Raw genomic sequence first — 20,245 nt, 5'->3', positions numbered from 1 at the left:
GAGCGTTGCCAAGGTCAAGTTCGAAAGGCGGCCTGTCCGGACTCGGATATTCTCAGCACCCTCTTCTGTATCGCTGGACTGACCGCCATCGTGATCAGGTTTTCTACAGCTGCTGGGGACTGAGGGCCAAGAGTTGAGATGGTTAGTCATGGGAGGTGGGGACCAACCACTACACTATGGTGGCCAGCTCCTTTTCTGGTGAGGGAGTGCTGTTTGTGTACCAAAGAGCCTTCCTAGCATGGTTAAATCTTTCGTTATTGAAGCTTTCGGGATGATGGTTACTTCTGGAACAGGCAGCGCTCAGTATTTCCATGCGTTGTACTGAGTACAACCCATTCAGCTACTGCATACAACCTATGCAGACTCAGACGAAGAGAGAGAGAGAGAGAGAGAGAGAGAGAGAGAGAGAGAGAGAGAGAGAGAGAGAGAGAGAGAGAGGGGGGGGGGAGAGGGGGAGGAATGCGCGCTCTCTGAATACAAATATCAAGCGACCAAGAGCATTCTTCCCCATAAGACGTCGCCGCAGACTGGACAGTTGAATTTGAGCAATTGGCTGATGCCGAAAAATCCCACGCCATCTCCCCTAAGGTGAAACCTGTGGAGGAGTGAAGCATGCAGTGTATAAGTGTATTCTTGGCGCCCTGGCGTTTTTTCAGATGGAGATGAAACCGTTGGGGGGTAGAGGTATACAGCTTTCCTGTAAAAGTCTCTTGTCTTTGAAGCACGAAAGTCCCTTGCACAAGGGGTAAAAGAGTTTACGGGTGTTTTTTTCCATATTTGAGTATTGATTTTTATTTCTTAGCAAAGCCAAGGGGAGGCTGAGAATAAAGGCGGACGTGGCCTGACAGGTGCCTCAGCCACCCGTAGTACGTGTTACGAAGCTCTCCAGCGGGAAGCGGGAGCGAGTGTCGCGGTGTTTTAGTACGCGTTACGTTCTAGCACGAGGCGTAAGCGAGTTTTCTGGTGTTTTAGTACCGTGACTACATGAGACGAACGACGATTACGACGACGACGCCGACGGCAGGAGACGCCAACAGCCCAAGGCTCTACAGGGTTTCACCCCTAAAGGTATCTACAACTAGAAATAGTTTTTGTTTCAGGGCTTTCAGCATCAGCACGTGCCGTTACAAATATGTAATTTTATTTTGCCGCATCGCGGAGGTTAACGAACAGCTGCAGTGCAAAACAAAACGTTTGTAAAATCAACATGAGTTAAAGACAAATTTTACGGCTGGGGAGGATACTGCGGCATCTCTTGAGCAGCTCTCGTAATAGCGCGAAAGCTTTTCAAGTTGCGTAAGAAACAAAGCGTGCCTGCCGCTTTCAGTGAAAACACCACGGGCAGAATTCCCTTAAACACGGGTGTCGCCCTGCAGGGACCTGAAGCCGAAACTGAAATACGAGCACTCCCTAAGGAATTACAGACCCATCAGCCTACTCCAAGTAATTGACTAGGTGTTTACCAAAACAATAGTTAACCGCATAAGTGACAGCCTGGATTCTCAACAACACAGAGAGCAGGCTGGGCTTAATAAAGGGTACATGGATCGCAACCATGTCGTCAATCAAGTGATGGGAAAATCCGCAGAGTACACTATTCCCCTTTTCATGGCGTTTGTAGTGTATGAGAAAGCGTTCTTCTCAGTACACACCGCAGTCGGGCTAGAGCTTCAAAATACCAAGGAAAAGAACAGACGCACATAAGACTTTTGGAGGACGTAAATCAGAGATGTGCCAGTACACACCGCAGTCCGGCTAGAAGATTTAAAATACCAGGGAATAGAAGAAACGTACATAAGACTTGTGGAGTACATATATCAGAGGTGAACGGGCTCGATATTCCTTCACAAGTAAACGACAAACTCCCTATACGAAAGGGTGTCAGACAGGGAGATACCATCTCGCCAAAGCTGTTCAAAGAGTGTCTGGAGGGGTATTCAGAAAGCCTGACTGGAAAAACACAGGATTAGGGATAAACGGGGAATACTTGAGCCAAGTGAGACAGCATAGCCTTGCTACGTGAGACTGCAGAGCACCTGCAAAAATGATTTCAGGCACTACAATCAGAAAGCACGGCAGTGGGGCTAAAAATAAATGTGAATATACCTGAGGCAATGAGGAATAAACATGTCGGAAGCCCACTCTTCAGCATAGGAAACGAAACGCTAGAATTACAAGAATGTAACTACCTCGAACCGATGGCTAGTGCTGACCCCAACCCAAAGAGAGAAATCTGGCCAAGAAAAGGTATGGGCTGGGGATCGGTCGGCAAGCACTGCAAAAAACAAAATGTAAGCTACTTCTACCCCTCGAAATAAAAATATACAACCAATGCATGCCACCGGTGATAACATATGGAGGCAAAATTTGGCACCTTACTACACAACTGGAACGCCAACTTAGGTCGGCTCAAGGGGCCATGGAACGAATAATGATAGGGGTACCACTCAGGGACAGGAAATGAGCCTCCTGAATCATGGAGAAAACTTCTGTGGATGATATCATAGCTCAAATAAAGAAAAACGAATGGATTAAGGTTGGCAATGTAGGGAGGCGAAATGACAATGGTGGACCACCAAGATTACAGAGCGGATACCGAGGGACAGGACTACAAGAAGGGGAAGACCAATAACTCGATGGAAGGGCGAAATAAGAAAATTCGGAGGCTACAAATAAACTCGGGCAGGGCAGGACAGGAGCGGTTGAGGGTCAATGAAAGAGGCCTTCGTACTGCAGTGGACCTAAGTAGGCCATGGTTGTTGATGTTGATGACGAGCATGGTGATGATGAGGATGATGATGGTGGGCTTATATACACATGAGACACGCATGGTGGTACAAGTACTGTGTGGGCAGAAATTTATATTATGTTGAGTTCCCGCATACACTTGCCTTCATGCCCCCGACTCCACCACGTCGTTTCTTCCAACACGCAACGCTGGCAGCGACCCGAGCAAAATTGGACTGCCGCATGAGGTAACATACCCGCTCAACTTCTTTTCTTGGCACTCGACACCGAGAAATATTTGTAAGTGTTGTCGTATTCTCCTTTGCTGTTTTTTGGCCAAACACTGACGTACATTGCTGTTGTCCGTGTAGTTTGTTTACGATGGTCCTTAGAAGCTGCCCGTTTAAATTACAAAACATCTAGAGGTCCAACACGACAAAATGCAACGGGCTTTGTCGCACAGTTTGTCGCCGCGTGGTTAAACATTCTGTGAACATGCTGTGAATACCATCGGACAGATTGTGTCTCCTTCTCTGACGCCCTTCTTTACAGGTATTTTAGTGCTCTCCTTATGGAGTACGATGGTAGCTGTAGACCCATTGTAGATATCTTCTAGCATTCTTAGGCCTCTAGTATTCTAGTATTGCAGTATTCTAGTATTCTTCGTCATCTAGTATTCACTTAGGTCTCAGTTCTTAGAGGGTGCTAAGAACTGGGATATAAAAGAAGGCAAAAAAGACTCAAAGCCATTTGTATTGCGCCTGCGAATTGCAGATGTACAATGTCTAACAGCGTGAAAACGCTGGGACGAAGCTCGGCTGAGCTTCTATTATTGCGGTTTGGTGCAAGCCACGTCCGTTGCCATTTACACTTCAGCCGTTCATCTCTATGCGTTTAAATGACAAGTTGTTGTACGTGTGCCTTACAATCATCCAACAGATAATTTTCCAACCTAGGTCATGTTTCTGTTTAACGTCATAGGCGGGCCGGAAGCGGGAATCTTCCTGTGCAGCCTACGCTCATGAATAATACAGTAGGTCTTCCGTGGATTGGCCTCCCTAAGCTCCACTGTAGCCCAATGCAGAGCCGCTGCAGGCCTTTGAAGAATGGCTTTTTTTATATTCCTGCATCGCTGCTTACTAATGCATCACCGAACGCCTTAGAGATTCTCTAGCTAATGCATTTGTATCAAACGAGGGCTTAACGGGTAGGGTTCCGGCGACGTCTGTTGAGCACGAGTATATATTGTGTCAAGCGTTAACACCACCTGCTTCTTCTGTTGCCTTCAGAAAGCATGGCTGAACAAGAAGACACCTGCGTTGCTTTAGGTCAAGCACTTCATTCGTTCGGATTTGGTTCGGCGTGATCCGATTTGTCTTCAACTATGACATAATTACCGCACGCTATAAATAGAGGTACTCAGCCGCTGTATCGTCAACACTTCTAAAACATTCAGTCCTGCTAAAAGTTCACATTTTACACAGTAAAATAATAGAAACAACTGAAAACAACAAGACTGACAAGAACCAGTCGTTTTAACGTTTCCCGAGTTTCACCCTGATGTGTTTTTTGTGCTTTTCGCTTGGGTCGTTGTTTCGGTTTAAATGTCCACTTTTTACAGAGGTTATTTAAGTTGCTGAAGCACCATCCCAGCTACTATCAACAGTGACGGGGTAATTTAAAGACCATTGGATGCATTTTTAGTCAGGTTAAATATTTTTAGAACATAACCATCATGGTCATTCGCCCCAGTAGTGCACGCCTCGCAGCATGGCTGAGAATTAAAATGCGGCTTCATTCTTGTAGAAACAATATATCTGCGAGCACTACATGACCGCGGTGGTTACTTAGCTAAACCTGGGCTGCCTATAACCCGCCATTATGTGTTTTCAGCGCTGGGAAAGAATATAAATGTCCCTTTTGGGGAAAAAGAAAGTATAAGGACCTAATGCTCTCCTTCATCGAAGCTGCGATAACTCTTCCCAAAATTGAACGCTTCGTATGCTTGTACTATCGCCACGATCTGACCATTCTTTTCCAGTACCTGCTCTTTTCCCGAAATACCACATCCATCTCTGGAATTATTTTGTTATCATTCGTCCCATAATAATACGCTTTTTCTCGTTCTCCACGTTTCTAGTTTCATTAAACGGACGTATTTCACCGATCGATGGATGCGTTTAAAGGCACATGGAGGGTTCTTAGGTTCTCGTGCTGAAAACAAAGTGTCCGCGTTGTCGGGATTCGGCAGATCCGCGAAGCGCGCTTTGCTGTTACAGTATATGGAGGTTATTTTCGGCATTTTGTTTTGTTTATATTGATTAATGCAGATTTATCAGTGGGTACACATATCCTGTTCTCTCAATTCTCTGGCCTCAGTCGCTAAGGCGTTGCGCTGCTGAGCACGAGGTGGCGGGTTCGATTCCCGGCCGCAGCGGCCGCTTTTCTGGTGGAGGCGATAAGCAAAAATGCCCGTGTGAACTAGGTTTCGGCGCACGTTAAAGATTAAAATCCGGACCCCTCCACCACGGCCCGCCTCATCACCCGCGTTGCGTCGGCGCGTAAAACCCTACAATCAGATAAATCAATTCTCTAGCAGATAACGCCTCAAAACTTCCATATAAACACCCCCGTAATAAATTCGCATTTTCTGCCATTACCGCCTTCCCTAAATTGTTTTTATTTCAGTTCAATTAGATCATTAACAATAGGCTGCGTATTAAAAACTATACTGCTTGAAACCTAGAAAAATGCACTATTCTAGTGAAAAAAGATGAATAATCTCGTGCACAAAAATTTTGTTTCAGGCATAACCAAGAAACTTCAAGCATAGTCTGATGAGCGTTTGTTGGGATCAAGAATGCGCAAAATGCCTCCGTTGACCGCGTACAGATTTTTGTTGGTTTGTTTGAGCTGGTGTTAGTATCCCAAAAATAGCTGTTACTATGCAAAAACGCATTCCCCCACCCACTTACCCACCCATTCACGCACGCACGCACGCACACACACACACACACACACACACACACGCACACACGTGCGTACACACAAACAACACACAGCACGCACACAACACACACGCACACGCACACACATAGCAAGAACGCATTCGGCGATTATTTATTGCTTTTATTTTCTTTGTAGGTATAAGCGAGAACTGCGCCCTTCTTTCTCCCTAGTTGTGCTGCGTGCCACCCTTTGAGCACGTTTCTACTTGCTTTTCTCGTATGCATTGATCAGTGGACACAATTCTCATTCCTTAGAGCGAATTTCTGCTAAAAAATATTTGTTCTTTCAGAGCGTTTATCCAGCTTGTGTGAATCAGTTTGCTTGGTGTTCCTTTAGGTGGTACAGATGACGGCTGCGCAATGAAAGCGTATCCTACGCTGTAAAAACATGACCGGAGTCAGCACAGGTAAATAGTGATCTCCAAAAAGAGGTAAACAAAAATATGAGACCCCGGAACTATTTGGGGGGGGGGGGGGGGGGGGGCTATAAAAGATCTTTAGGCTAACATCCGAGCCTAAATGGTGATCCCTAAAAATGTTTCAAAAAATAATTTTCTGGGGTAATTACGCATACAATGGTGAATGAAACCCATGCTATCACATGCCGCTTGACATTACTCGTTCGCGTCAACAAATATTTTGTTCCCGAGAAGATTCGACACAGTACAACATTTCTTTTTCCTTACGAACCTCACTTATGCCACTAATATTTAGATTCAAAGCGAAGCTTTATGTGGCCACGCGGGAAGAACATCCGCTGGTTCTGTGCACCTAGAAAACACCTCCGGCCCAACCCTATGTGTATGCGCAAAAAATTTAGATGCAAGGGGAGAGTCAGTTGTTGCGTTTAGCTGTGTCGCAGCAGAGCGGAAGCGCAGCAAGCTCTGAGGCGACAACGGCGGGCAGGGGCGTGGCAGTGATGTCGGAGTAGCGTCAGTGTGGCAATAGATAACACCAGCCACACGTTATTCTACATAGGCAGCCCACGCGTCATACGTACTCCCGAGGAGCAGGCAGCTTGAAATCACTGATGCCGCTAGCAGGACGCGAGCAAGCTCATCTATGTCATGCTGATGTTGCAGACCGTTACATCTTCCCCTGTGGACCACCTGAACGGAGTGCTTGGGTTGCATTTTTGGTGTCTCTTTTTAAAGACGGTAGTCTTTCTTGGGCTACTTAAACCCAGAAATTTTGGTCTGTATGTATGTCTGTCTGTCTGTCCGTCTGTCTGTCTGTGACTCGATTCAGCCACCCGGCCAAAGCAAAACAATGCCTGCGCAATAGTATTATATAGTCACAGCTAAATCTACCCGTCTATGTCCGGTGTAAGGTTCAGACTTGTCAACGTTGTTGAAGAAGAACAAGACATTACGCAAATATGAGACAACAAATCAATACAGAAGTGATATTTGCAGTGTTCCTTTATAAAAAATCAAACATGCTTGACTTTTGCGAAATTAAATACTTCATCAACTGCAGAAAAACAATTCACTCCGCCGTCGCCTGCTGTCACCCGCGCCACTATAGCTTCTGGCGCCAATTTAAGAAATCAACCGGCAACAGTTACGCAAGGTTCCACTAGATATGTTCCACGTTCTGCTTGCAACGCACGTGGAGCAGGGAAACGCGGTTCTATAAACGCTGAAGTAGGGCGCCTCGATTAACGCGCGTCTTTGCCGTACGGCAGCCTTCGCATCGAGACACCCGGTTTGGAGCAGTGGAACGCGGAAATATAAAATGATTTAAGCAAACCTTTGGCGTCTTTACCTTGAAAGGAACGCGACGCAAGAGGAACAACATGAGAGGTGAGCGGGAAAGCGAAGAGAGGCATTTACTTTGCACTACCGTCTTTTGACGACATTTGCAACGAAAGAAGCAGATACGCGGCCAATTTTTTCTTTCTTTTTTTTCAGGTACATTCTACTTTCAGGGTTTCTAGACATTTCTCATCAGTATTTATTTCCGCGCTCCATCTTTTCTGTCGTTTTATGCTCCACGTGCCTAGCCTGATGAAGCCCGACAGAAACCAGAGATTTGTTTAGCAAATGGAAAAATACAAATATATGCACTGAAAACACCACCACCCGAGTACCGGCAGATACTATTTCGTCTGCGACAGCACGATTTCAGGGCGGTAACAAGACCGGCTGGCTAGCCTTGCTGTTTAGAACTCTTTTTCGGATTTCTCTACTGCTAGCTTTACTAAGTTTTTGTTTGTCAACCACCCCTTCCCTTGCAACCGCTTTCCAGGGTAATAAACAGTGTGCGTGCCAGCGGTTGCTGACTACCAAGAAATTTCAGCCCTCAAATTCGTTTTTTTGTTTCTGCGTAGTGCTTTTTAATGACTTCCAGCAAAGGCTGCAGAACCACTTACATTTGCCTGCATAATCTGCGCGGTGTTGGCTTACCACTCACACCATGCACAGAATGTCTTTCTTCCCTTCGCCTTATGCTTCTTGCCTAGTAGCATCTGTCAAACTAAGATATGAGGCTGACATTGACTGCAGTGCTATTTGCAAGCCTTTGTTGGGAACCCATCCGACAGCAACAGGAATTCCGCAAATATTTATGCCAGGCTTTCTACCTATCCTTACAATTTCAGTGCCCCTAATCAAAGCAATCTTTCTATGCCACACTGATGAGGTTCGATGTTGCACCAGTAAGAACTGCAGTAAAGAAGATTTTACTCATTGGCTTTCACAATGTGATGATGATGATGATGATAAGCGAAAGCACAACAAGCGCATAAAAACGCTTCCCGTGATGGGCATCAAACCTTGGTACTTGGCGTTATGAAGACCGACGTCTATTGCTTACGTCATTCTGAGATGGTCGAAGCAGTATAGGTTTTGGACTTTGACGCAGGTTGCATGAAAGAACTCTTCGCACTGTAGCCATCTTTCTGTTAAGAAAGGCGCATTGATTTCTAATCGCTTCTGTAAGCTCGACTATTTGAAATGCACGAAAACGCAACGAGTTTTTCAATTTTTCTAACGCTAACAATTAGGGTTCAGAAAGCACTGATGTTTCAGATGTTGCATGAACAGCGACAACAGCATAAGAGATACTCCAGCAACTTCGTGCCGTCAGCTTAAAAAATGTTACGTAGCAAGCATGTACCTAGTGGAAAATGACAGCTTTATGAAGGAGAGCACAAAAAGGTTTAAGGACAAAAAAGAAGTTTTCTTTAGAGTTTTACGCAAACATTCGTCGACGTTCTTCGTGAAACAGACACCAAGTTGGCACATGCATCGTAAGTAGCGCTTGAAACAGGACGATAGAAGATAAAACACACAAGACGGCGCTACTCGTTTCAAGCGCTACTTACGATGCATCAACACCAACTAGCCCAATTGTCAATTTTACCCAGGTGGCAAGTGCCTTCCTAGAGGATTCCCCGACAAGCTGTGAGTAAACTGAAAATAGGTTACATGAAAACATGTAACCCTACAACCCACTCTTAGTGCAAACTAAATTGACGCTCCATCTGCTCCACGATGTGAACTGTGCTCCCGTGTTCCTGTTCAGCGGCATTTGTTTGCCTTGCTTTCTTCATTTTCCAGTGGACGCGGAAGAATCAAAATATATTCAGGGAAGTAGTTGAACAGGGCCTCACTTACGCAAAAGAGCTTGATGAGGGTATTCAGAGATTGTAACAACACAACTTCAACACTTGAATATTGTTGATGGCGTACAGTCGTAAACGGGCATCACACCGACCAACGCGGAACCAATGCGAGCATCCGCACAGACACACTGTATTTTTAAAACAATTTTAAAACAATTCTTTATATTAAAACAACTTAGACATGATCTTCCAGGAACAGCGCAAAGGGACGAGGACGAGGTGTAGTTCCGAGAAAGCTATTCCAACACGCCCAAGCTTATACATAAGGTATACATGGTGCATTTGCCTCTCTTTAAAACTTTAGGAGCTGCGCCTTAGATGGGATCGTGCTGCGTATAATGCGACACTGCCACAGTGAGCACTGCAATGATTGCTGGAACTTTCGATGACGACGAGGACGACGCAAGCAGCGAGCGCATGCAGACGCACAGACGAAGAAAATGACGACCACTAGGCAAGGAGACGAGATAGATGCATGAAAGACGGTTACCCAATGTGTAAATATATTTTCTTTTTCTATCGACGGCGGCCTCCTGCCTTGCCCCCCTGGACGTTTTCCACATGGTGCCGAAACCCCGGACGTCTGGCGACACGACGCGAGAGCCATGGAGCGGAATACAATTATTCGACCGCATTCCTCAACCCTTAGCGGGGAGGAGGCATCGAGGCAGAGGAACCGGCTCCGTATTGTTCAATATAGCCTTCTCGACTTCAACCAGAAGCTCATTACCGAAATATCGCCAACTCTCGAGGAAACCAAGGACGTCGAGGCCGCAGTTACGTTCGCCAGGCTCCAGCACAGCGCCTACAGACTTGCTGCAATCAGCGAGAAGCTGGATGCCCTGGCATGCGGAACCAGAATCGACGGGCAACGCGATGACGCTCTAGGGTCATTGGAAGAAGCTAACAGGATAATCGCCTTACTGGGAATAAGACTTCGCGAACAAACTACTACAAGGACATCGATGTGTATTGCAGTATTAGGACAGCGACTTCAGGAAGGTTCAAGCATGCCTGCATCACCGCCCAAACGACATGCTGCTAGGAATAACCACTCGGCTGAGACGGCGCTTGAGATACGCCGGACAACTGCGCATCCCTCGATGAGACCTGAAGACGCCGTGACAGTGGAAACACCCCACCATCAGCGGAAAAAAAGCCAGACCGAATCATCACAGTCCATGCCGACCATGCAGCAGGACATTCACAATAAGGAAGAAGTAAATTTAGATGCTCGTGGAGTACAGAATGACGTAGAACGAACTACACCGGACGAGTCATCATTACGAGTTATCAATAACAAGTCATCATAGCGAGAGAAGCCTGACAATGTCTCTGAAAGGTGCGGCTGGAGTGCGTGCGGCGTAAGGCGTACGACCGAGACAAACGTGCGGCAGCTACAACCACATCATGACAGGGCTGAAAGATACAAACGGCCCGGACGCGCTCCTCGTAAAGACTCGGACCCCTCGGGTACCGTAAAACTTCACGTCCGCTTGAGAGACACTGCTACAGACTACGCATCTGCTTCTCCAGGAAACTGGCCGGATGAAAATGCTGGTGCTGGCACGATGACCTTCGTGATTAACAAGGCGACTCAAGAGGTTTGGAAATCAAAGAAAGCTGCAGGGCATGGTACCACGACAGTTTACACGGCGGAAGGTGCAGACATTCAAGTTTCCAACCATAATGTCAGTTACAAATAAAAGATATCAATGAAGCTACATCTGAAGTCAGCGCCCACTCTGGCCAACAGAAAAATACCGTACGGTGACTCATCACCTAAAGTCATTGGGATCAAGAAACATAGACCAAACGTAAGAAGAAAAATAAAGTTTACAAGAAATGTAAGGCCAAAGATCAGAAGAAAAGGACTTCAATAACCGGCTAGACACGAACGGAAGACTGACCCCTTATAATCGCCTCAGGACCTGGACATTAGTATTCCCCGATGTTGGCTCGTCGCATTTCCATCGATGTAGTTATTCCCGTTTACGTGAGTCCGTGAGATGACTAGGAGAGGCAAAAAGGTGGCTGCATAAATGAACGGTTCTCTGTAAATATAATAAATATATTGGTTTTTCTCGGACGACAGCCTTCTTGCTTGCCTCGCTGGACGTTCTTCAAGAATGGTCATACATGCCTCCACGCTGAAAAATAATGGCGCTTTGGCTGTTTAAGCATTTGTAGAGGCGCAAAGCGTAGCAAAGCACAACCTAAAAGTTTGGTTTTTAGCCAATCCGCCACTAAAGCTGTGAGGACGGCCGCCGACTTGAAGCGAACGAAGTAGTGCGAGGCTCGTTCGGAGAGAATAAACATGGCGTCCTAGGAACCGGTCTTGTTCATTACAAGTGGCGCAGCCGACCAATCTTCAAGCCCGAGGCAACCCAGCCAGTGGACCTGCCCTCCCTCGCCGAGATCCAGCCGCAGGGATGGCCCTCAGCAGTGGCCAGGGGCTGGCACGCCTTCCAGCCCTGCTGCCCGGGTTCATCGGTGAGGTCCTGGTCCCAGCACGAGCGTCGGACGCAAGGACAGCCCAGCCCCCAGACGAGCCAGCCTTGGGCGTGACCTTCCCCAGCGGCCGACGTCTTCTTGTCTCGCCGATGCGCCCGCCGCGCCGTGATTTCTGCGGCATTTGTGAGTGACCAACCTATCGCAATGACGACCACTGCTGTGAATGCCGGCCACTCTTCTTGGGCTGTCCAGGCTCTCACAGCAATGTGTCACCAGTTTCGCGACGTCATTCCCAGCCCGTTTCCATCACCCGCTCACGCAGTCCTCCCGATCTTCCGAGGTTTCCAGGACGATGCTTTGTGTTGGGTGAAGGTTATCGACGCCCTTGCCACCCACCACGAGTGGCCCGACCACACCAGGTTGTTAGTTGCACACGAACATCTACGCGATGGTGCTCGAGCAGGGCACCTTTACGAAGGTCACTCCTATTCATCCTTGGAAAGCTGTAGTCGAGCGTTAGTGGCTGCATTCGGTAACTGGACAGCCAGCTATGACGCTCGCTTCATGAAAATGCGTGCTCGTTGCCAAGGCCCTAGGGAAAACGTCATGACGTATATCTACGACAAGCTGCGCCTGCTCGCAGACTGTGACTTCTCCTGGGTGTCTCCTTTTGCCAGGCAGTATGTTATTGACGGCCTTGCCGACCCCGCTCATGCTGCAGTTCTGACCATGCAGCCGCCGGAAGAAGCCCCACAAGCGTTCATCCGCATGGCAGCAGAATTTCAGCAGAGCACCACCCGGTGGCTACCGCAGCCTCACCTGCAAGGCATGGCGCAGACCCGGGCGCAGAGCCATGACCCTGATCCCGAATTGAGCAATATTCCACTGAGGAATGAGGTGCCCAAGGAGGCCTCGACGCCAACACAGACCTGCCTCGTAGCCGAGCCAGCTTCGGTTCGCGCAGGTTTGCAGAAAGCGTCTTCGGAGAGGCTTCACCCACTGTATTTAAACTGCATCCAGCAAGAAGGCCAGCGAAAGCGGTTAATGGCCATCGGGCTCAAGAATCCGCAGATGTGGGTTGGCGAAGAGCTCCTTTCGGAACATCACCGCGGCACCGCTCACCAGCTCGACGGCATCAACGTAAGGAGCCCCGCTCACCGTTCATCGCTCTCCCGGTCGGAATCCAAAGGCCTGGCGGAGCAGCAGCCACTTGTGCCGGCGCTCACACCTACCCCGCCGAGCAAACGAATTGAGAAGGGGCCCAAGCACTCTTCGGACATCACGACACCCGTGCTCTTGAACCAAAATAGTGTGAGGTTTGGAAGTCTAGTAGAGAGCTTCAATTAGTCTAAGGTACCGGCGAAAGGTCACGTTGTATTCACCGCGACGTGCGACACCAACAACCGCACGAAGCGCTTCTTGTCGCTACCAAAACGCGAGAAGACGACTGAGATGAACACGTCAAGCAACTCATCCGCTGACACCTGGCTAGTGTCTGTTAAAGAACAACCCATCGTTTCAGCTAAAGCTAATGTAGTTGACCGCAAAGACATTCCGTCGGGCACCAGCAACCAAGCCGCACCAAGCCTACAACCCAGGGACACAAAGCTCGAAGACAAGAAAGAAATACTTGTCGGAAACGAGCACCTGTTAACAACAGTTAACAGAGCAGACGACGACGAACGTGCGGAAGGCAAGGACGCTGAAGAACAGGTGAAGTCGCTAAGCAAAGAAAACAACGACCAGTTCTGCAGGACCGACAATATCAGCCTAACACAAACTGGCTACAAGGACGGCATGCCGCCGGTCTTGGGCACGCAGAACACAGTTTTCCCGGAAATCTACACGGCCCTGGATCAAACGGGAAAGAACGACTTCAACCGAGGCGTGAAATGCGCCCACCCAAGTGCGAAAAATGCCCACCGAGAAGATACGTACAACGATCCTGGCGTCGAAGAGTGGGACCGACGCAGAGAGCTCGTTGGTACTCGCCGTCGCAGTGTGGCCGAGTGTAGAGGCGCAAAGCGTTGCAAAGCAGAACCTGCAAGTGCGGTTATTGGCCAATCCGCTACTAAAGCTGTGAAGACGTCGGCCGACTGGAAGCGAAGGAAGAAGAAGCGCGAGGCTCGTACCAGGAGAATAAACATGGCGTCCTAGGAATCGGTCTTGTTCACTGCATATTGTACGTTGTATGTTTGCATATACTGTTTTTCTTGGTTATTATCATTATAGTGGAATAACAGAATATTTATCCCCACATTTAACTACTACGTTTTTATACTTGCCCCAACTAGCATAGTGTAGTTCTAAAGATACTTGTTCATTTACACTCTTAATTATTTCTTATGTTTGCACTTACAGGTCTCATATAACCCAAGCTATTTTCATGCATTCAAACTATTAGGAACTCATTTTTATAGTTTGATATTTGCCGTGGCGTGGCTAAAAAGCACTTTTCTTAAATCTACGCAGCATTTATTAAAACTTCTAGTACTTCACGTAAACAACTTGGAAAAATGGTTTACTTGAGCAAGAAACATCAGAGTGGGCCACGTGATGTTTGTACTGTGAAGATACGAACTGGAACCTAGGGAACTAGCCATTCCATTCATGTACACAGCAGAGACCACATACGCAGGCACGCATACACTTACACGCGCACGCCCACACACCTACACACGCAAACACACACGCGCGCAGACACACGCACACACGCACGAATATATTGGGAATCCTTGAGAAATATTAGGGAGTGAAATTCGCTGTTGCCGTACTCTTGTAGTTAGGCAACGGGAAAGTTTCTATATCTTACAATCTAACGCTGCGCGTGCTTTCAGACTGGGCCACTGAAAAGAAAAGGCTGTTGATTTTGTGGTGGAGGATGTCTCCATACCAACTTGCCCCTTGTCGGTGCTCCTAGGAGGTCAGATATATTTCATTTAGAACTACGAATATAATTCCGCAGAAGGAGTAAATGTATCAAACACGGGAACACTGAAATTCAAGTTTTAGAGGAAATGGAATGTTAGGTCGAAGGTGGCACAATTTACTTATCTTTTTTTAACCTTGCGTCTTTTTCGCTACAAAAAGACCCACAAAAGCAATATCATCCGAGCAGAAAACAGCTGGCGACACTTGAAGAAATGGCTAGTCGGGAAGTAATTGAAACTCAGCTGACCGTAAACAGCACCAGTCATCCGGCACCTCCAGTGTCGGCAATATTCTACTGTAATATTTTTATTGCTTTGTAGGATTGAGCCCAACATCGCCAGTAGCTGGGGATCTTTTGTTACTGTAGTTTTTGCTGTCTTTGTTTTTGTTGTTCTACAGAACATAAGCCTCACCTCAGGGTGAAATTGTGAAGATGCTGGAATCGCTGTGTAATTGAAAACGTAAGGTGCAATTCATTTATGTTGCGAACATTGGTTTCACTACATTCCGAAAAGCCTGCCGTTGCACCCTGTCACAAAGGAACTTCTCCAGAAGCTCGGCCAACGGTTTTGGGCTTTTCTCAGTTTTTGATAAGCCATTAAAAGGGGACCGGAAGAAACTTGGTTCCAGTATCCAACACAACATTGTTGAACATTTGGTACATGCTTGTATAGAGCAGATCTGCTTTACAAAGGAAAGTACCCATTAACCCTTTGAGGGTCACGGCCGTACATGTACGGCATCGGCAAACACTTTCAAAATGGTCAATGACGTCGATGTACGGCATTGCTTGTATCTTTACAAGCGCGCCTTTTTGGCCAACTTTTCTTTCTTGGCATGTGCTGCCACACTTCGAAAATACGTCAATTTTTTTTGTTGCGCGGATGGCTCTTCTCTTTATTTTTTTATGATTTACTTCAGCGGCGCGCCGGCTATCGCTTGCGCATCTGCTAACGAGGGGGCGCGCTGGGTATCGCCCATCTGGTGCCCGAGCGCCTCTCGCTTCTTGCGCCTGCCACGGACTAAGGTCGCCTGCTAAACGGATGAGGCTCTTTTCTCCTTTTTTTGTATTTTATGGGCGGTGCGCCGTCCATCGCTCCCGCATCCGGCAGCGCGCGCCCGCGCGCGCCCGCCCGCGCACAGGGGCTGGTTTCGGTATCGTCCTCCGGGCGCTTCCCGCTTGTTGCGCCCGCGAAACTGATGTCTATGTGAGTTTGATTCACTCAAAAGGTGCCAGCTTGTTACTCTCTCGTTCTTATGTAGAATTTGCCTTGTGTTACCATGAATAAACCACATATATTTAACAACAAAACGATTTTTTGTCACTTTATGGTCACCCTAAAAAAATTTAATTTTTTCTCGAAATATATTCAACCGAAGAATTTCAATCAGCAATAAAAAAATCGACCCTGGGGGGTCGCATTTGGCGAAAGAAATCAACCTTCAAAAGGTAAGATTGCTGTGGACTATGCGTAAAGCTGTGGAGGCTAGGTTTCCCAGTGGAAGAAACGTCGAACTGCTAGTGAGCGCTACAAAATAGTGTAACAAACACGTACAAGCAGGAATAAAATATCGCTGTTTGTTTCAGCTTTCTTCGAATCGTGGAAAACCCTAGCCCATTCCCCTTTTCACTGAGTGTCTAAATTAGGAAAAACACACAGGAATCTTCTGATTACCATGATACGTCGCCCAATTACTAATGGCAACGAAAGTGTTTTTATACGAAGGCTGGCGGATGTGGTTTTCTTAGTATTTGAAAATAGATTTTTTACTGTACAAGTCGGTGCATGCTGCGCCATTCTCACACGCACACTTCGAAACTTTCACTGTAGATTCAGAACGCGGTTTAAAAACAATAATATATTCAGGGGGAAAGAACAAAGAAATGAAATAAAGCAAAAATTGCTAGCCTCAGCAACAGTATACATGCGGTCAATTGGCCCTTCGGCTTGGTAATTTGTCAAGCCTAAGCCGGGGGCTTTCCTTTTGACTTTCGCCGCGTCAGAAAAGACGCTCGATACTCGCCTTCTCGTGTAATGGCACTAGCTTAGCTAGTACCCTCAGGGAAGCTGAAGCTCTCTCCAGTTGTTTTACCTTCCCGTCAAGTTTCATAGCCAGCCTGCTTCGCTTTATTTTATTCCGTTCCATACTGGCGCCAGAGGAACATTAATTTAATAACAACGCCTTGCGACTTACCCTCGCCGCCTTGTCGATGCCAAATCATCGCATACGCATGGCCATGTGCGGCCCCATGATTTGTTTTCCTACCGCCTTTTAAATACCAACACGAGGCACCGGAAACATCGACTAACAAACGATGTGGTTATGGCCCGATTTGCAATAGTTTACACAGAAGGATATTGTGTGACCAGTTCCGCAGAAGAAGAGGACGAGGTGTGGTTATTGCACATTCCCCGTTGTGTGCTAGCAGCGCCCATTTCTTGTCTTGTAAATACCGCAAATACATTTTTCTATGGCATCCTCACCTAGTAGCAATACTTAGGGCCATTCACACGAGCACACCAGTCTTCAAGCGATGACACGGGGCACAAAGCCTTTCCACTTGTTTAGAAGGTGTTCTCCAGGCACGTTATAGACGAGATGCGCGGCCGCGTTAAGCTCGCTGAAGCGCTGCTGACTGGGCGTATTCGGGAAGCTAGACGTATCCGAGATGGTTGGGAGTGAATGCGAGCTCAAAAAGCCAGGCGCGAAGCATGGTTTCGAGGCTAAAGCTAAATGGAGCAGAAATTGTGCGTCGCTCGAGTGCGGTATTACGTGCGGAGGACGTAAATTTGATCAGGGCCGTAGAGCGGAGGAGTTGCCTTTGCTTGGAGAAAGTAGCTGCCACAAAGACTGCTGAGGGCAGCACGCGAGCGGTGTCCGCCGTCAATGTAATGGACGACCACAACGCAACATTCCCCGCAAATGGCTTCAACCGCAGGTCACTATTTTTTTCTATGCACCAGTGGGCTTCGTTTGATAGCTGACTTCGTCTTCTCCCACTCAGTGTTTTTAAAATAGAGTGCGTTTTATTGAAGCCAGATGGCGTAGAATTTGGGGCTGTAGTTTATCTGTGTATATAGGTTGTGTGTTTATATGTGTGCGTTTCATTGAAGCCAGATGGCGTAGAATTTGGGGCTACCCGCCGCGGTGGCTCAGTGGCTAAGGCGTTGCGCTGCTGAGCACGAGGTCGCAGGTTCGATTCCCGGCCGTGGCGGCCGCTTTTCTGATGGAGGCGAAAAGCAAAAACGCCCGTGTGTACGAGATTTCGGCGCACGTTAAAGATCCCCAGGTGGTCAAAATTAATCCGGAGACCTCCACTACGGCGCGCCTCATCGCCTACGTTGCGTCGGCGCGTTAAACTCCACAATCAGAATTTGGGGCTGTAGTTTATGCATGTGTGTAGTTTATGTGTTTATTTGTGTGTTCGACGCCGTGATCTTTAGTGCTGACATTGAATCAGTATTCCGATACCGGTAGAACTCATGTGTTTATGCGTGCGTGGGAACAGTAAACGCCAAACTTGTATATTGGCGTGAAATTGAACTGCAGGATTTTCTTAGAGTGTAGGTTCAGACTCACTAATCCTATAGTGCCTTTCGAAGCATGAAAAGTTGAAAACAAAAGTGCGTCACAATAATCTGTAAAACACAAAAGGGCAACATTTTTGAATAAAAAACTGCTATCTACACATAACCGCCGGTCTTTACTTGCACACACAGCCATAGCAGAAGCAGGTGAAAAGTGCTTCTTACATGCACTTTCAACCGTATGGCAAGCGATCTAAGAAAAAACTGGAACAAAACGTCGTTGCCAGCATTTCTTTTTGGGATCGATTGACATCTTCTGTTAGCGTCGCCCAAGCATATATCGAAGCTAGAATATGTGTACCTTCGTGTATGTAATCAATTTGCTTCTCTCGGGAACAATCGTCACGTTGAGCATAAAAAATTTTTACATTCTTCATCGTACAACATAAACTAAGTTGGCCATGCCAAAAGCTCAACACAATTCACTGGACCATGCTACAGGCGCAGCTCAAACTCCGATAACATTCCTTTTACTTGACGTGCTTCTAAGAGAGGGGCTGATTTATTCCAATTTATCATTAGGGAGTTTGCTATTCTTCTTTTTGTCAGGTCGTTTTTTAATTCTGTCATTGTTGAGCTGCGTGCTCGCCCTGAAAAGCGACGTCACACGTAACAGCTTTGTGTTTTGATTAACGGAGGCTGCGTGGTTGTAAAGCGGAACGCTGTTTAGTACCAAGTGTTCTCATTCTACATTACTTATCAAGGAAAGTTCCTAGTGACGTGACGGATGACTTAAGAACCTTCCCAAGGAACCGAGTGCCTCCACGGTGGCATCATTCAAACTCCATGGTGGTATTCCCGCTGGAATACATCTATTTGAACCATCAGCAGCCATTTTTATAACGACCTGCTCATGTAATTTGCCCTGCATAAGGGGACCCTGCGCTGGAAATTACTTCCCGTTAAGTCGTTTCTCAGAACCACATCGATCACGGTACGCGGCAAGCATCCCTTTTCGAAGAAGCGTTCGTGTGACGCCACTTCGCTATTCATGCACGCAGAAGTTTATAGAAAACCTCTCTGAACCCCAATAGCGTTCTTACGCTGAAGAGCACTGCCTGCAATAGAGTACTTGCTTGGAGGGTGCTTATAGCGGTGCAACTGTTATTGCGGAGGCCTTTCTAACAACATATTGCGAATGCCTTCTAACAACATAATTCTGCATGTAGATGTGATAGCGTATGACCAGGCGGTATACAGGGCAAGTATCTGCAGCTAACCCGCTTTCTCTGGTGAGGGCGCTGTTATTTTTGAAAGTGTGGCTTGAACTTGAGGTTAGCACTCAACGCCAAAATCCCTCTCAATGGACGAATGACCATGCGTCATGGCCTTTCCATAGTCTCTTTCTAGACTGAAACAGTCACTGCGCGCAGTTTCCACCGTGGTGAAAGAAATTCAAGGCGGCAGTGAGTACTAAACTGTTTATTCATTTTCAGGATAGCTCGTTGTTTATTTTCAATGATTGGTGGAAATTATTTGATTATATACTTCACCTTGCGTTGGCAAGTGAACCGCTTGGGATATGAAGCATTGAAAGAATAATTAAATGCACAGTGCGGTATACCCAACTAGTACCATGAACGAACATAATGTATCGTAGACAATCTCCTGTGGATTATTGTCTTCATCATGAGCATTATCGTCTTATTCTTCTGGATGTAATTAATGTTTTTCTTTTTGATTAATGGTTTATAATAAGTGTTAGGTCATTTGCCCCGTGGATAGCATCTCGCGTAGGAAGCTGGGCATCCATGCCCGGCTGATACCACCAGCGTCAGTAAATATCACGGTCCCCCCCTCTCTCTCTCTCTCTCTCTCTCTCTCTCTGTCTGTCTTGCACACTCATCTTTTAGGGCGCTGTGCAAACTTGGGCGCACTAAAGCAGCAGGTACTCATGCTCACCTCAA

The sequence above is a fragment of the Haemaphysalis longicornis genome, unplaced genomic scaffold (genome assembly GCF_048455015.1).
Source record: "Haemaphysalis longicornis isolate Haplotype H1 unplaced genomic scaffold, Haemaphysalis longicornis Haplotype H1 scaffold_3, whole genome shotgun sequence".
In the NCBI taxonomy this organism is placed as follows: Eukaryota; Metazoa; Arthropoda; class Arachnida; order Ixodida; family Ixodidae; genus Haemaphysalis; species Haemaphysalis longicornis.
Note: the sequence above shows the minus strand (reverse complement) of the source record.